General features: G+C 44.6%; 1 pseudogene; it reads left to right on the top strand.

Moving 5' to 3' along the window:
• The first annotated feature begins 369 nt into the window (after positions 1–369).
• Positions 370–1,675, top strand: LOC141117437 (beta-1,4-galactosyltransferase 3 pseudogene; annotated as a pseudogene).
• The last annotated feature ends 576 nt before the right edge of the window (positions 1,676–2,251 follow it).

Genomic DNA, 2,251 nt, shown 5'->3' with positions numbered 1-2,251 from the left:
CATGTTAGAGTCCCCAGAGTTCTTCCTTACATCAGAGTCTGCAGAGTCCCCCCTTACAGTGAAAGGGAACTCTGTGAGTTCAAATGTAAAAAGGGAACTCTGTGGACTCTGATGTTAAGGGGGACTCTTGTTAATAACTTCATATGATTAGAAATGATATTTAATAGCAGAATATATGTAAAGTTTATGCAAATTGCTGCGCTCTGCCAAAGTGTTTAGGTTTGACTTGAAGCAAAGGTGGCAACCCTTGTCAAACCTGATTTTGTATTGAAGGTTCTGCCTGGAGACATCTCTTTCTATATCAGAGATAATTGTCTGGCACCACATAAGAAGACAATAAGAAGCTTTGCAAAGGTTGAGGTAGAAACACAAACTTGCTGTCTGCCTGACTGTAGACATCCATTTCTCCGTATTTATCTGTCGGATTTTGGCACTTGGGTCGGAGAGAACTGCCAAATGACCTCCAGAAAGATATATTGCCTGCTGCTCCTTGTCTGTGTCCAGCTGGGGGTCATCACCTACCTGTACCTCAAAGGAGATCAAAAGATGACTACAGACCCCGTGAGTCCAGGAAAAAATGAAACGGAGCCTTGCCCGGCAATCTCGCCATATTTAAAAGGGCCAATCCATGTCCAGTTACCAAAATCCCACAGACTGGAAGACGTGATACAGGAGAACCCCAATGTGACCCAAGGAGGCCTCTACGAGCCCCCCGACTGTATCTCCAAAAAGAAGACAGCCATCATTATCCCTCACCGGAACAGAGAGAAGCACCTTAAATATCTCTTGTACAATTTGCATCCATTCTTGCAACGCCAACAGCTGAACTACGGCATCTACATCATCCACCAAGCGGGCAACTTCACTTTTAACCGTGCTAAACTCATGAACGTTGGCTTTAAAGAAGCCATGAAGGACGAGGCCTGGGACTGCTTGTTCTTTCATGACGTGGACCTCATCCCCGAAGATGACCGCAACTTGTACACCTGTGATGGGTTCCCCAAACACGCTTCTGTTGCCATAGACAAGTTTAATTACATTCTGCCCTACCAGTTGTGCTTTGGGGGCGTCTCTGCGTTGACTCCTGAGCAGTATGAAAAAGTTAATGGATTTTCGAACTCTTACTGGGGCTGGGGCGGCGAGGACGACGATTTAGCGTCTCGAATTCAAATCAGCGGCATGCAGATATCTCGGCCGTCGGTCCTTGTAGGAAGGTATAAAATGATAAAGCATGCTCCAGACCAAGCGAACGAGCAAAACCCACAACGGTTCTACCTTCTGGGACAGACAGGGAGGACTTGGAGACAAGACGGTCTAAACACCCTCCAGTATAAACTGCTGTCCAAGGAGCTTCTCCCGCTCTACACCAATATCACAGTGGACATTGAAACAGATAAACTTGCTCCATCAAGAAGGTGAGACTGGGACCGGATGTATACCGGTCACTTTGCCCAATTTTCCAGACTCGTTCCTCTCTATCTCTATTGGCTTTTACTCATCCCAAGACATTGTGATCTTTATATAGCTTTCTATCGTTCCACGATTAGTCCAACAAGTCTTGCTTGGATCAGCTTTGGTCAACCAATCACAGAAAAGTACAATTTTATTTAACTGGTTTGCATTTAATTGTTATTTATTTTCTCTTGTTTTCTTAATACAAATTCTACAAAAACAAGCAGTGCCTAGACCCCTTCTCATCAACGTATATCTAGATGGGAGAATGGCGAAGGATTTACCGGAGAATGGAGGACGTGCTTCCAACTGGGCTAATCTTTCGGTTCCCCCAATTTCGATTGTGTAATATATTCTTCTGGTCTCTTTTATTGTCTTGTTGGAGAGACACTAAGACAACAAAGTACCAGATACATCACATCTACCATGAATGAACCCTTGCCCCAAGGTCTTGTTGAGTCCACGTGAATTATGGTGGGTCTGTACTGTATATCTACTGTTGGATGGAGAGTAGAAGGATTAGAACCCTATAGAAATCCTCAACATGTATTTTCTGCTTTTGAAAGTAAAAAGAACCCACTATGTTGTTTTAACTGCTGTTGTTATCCAATAGTAATATAATGGTGTTGGTGTGGGTCAGTGCCGGAAATACCAGGGTCGCAAAGGTCACATTAGTGAATGGGGGGCAGTCTCAAGATAGCAGGATGGGGGCCTGCAGCAGAACATGTGAAAGGGTCCTGCTGCAGGACCGTAAAAAGTCCTGTGACTTCCCTGCGACTTGCTTGCGATTTCCTTGTGA

Source organism: Aquarana catesbeiana, linkage group LG13 (genome assembly GCF_042186555.1).
Source record: "Aquarana catesbeiana isolate 2022-GZ linkage group LG13, ASM4218655v1, whole genome shotgun sequence".
Lineage (NCBI taxonomy): Eukaryota > Metazoa > Chordata > Amphibia > Anura > Ranidae > Aquarana > Aquarana catesbeiana.
This window is presented reverse-complemented; position numbering and strand designations above follow the sequence as displayed.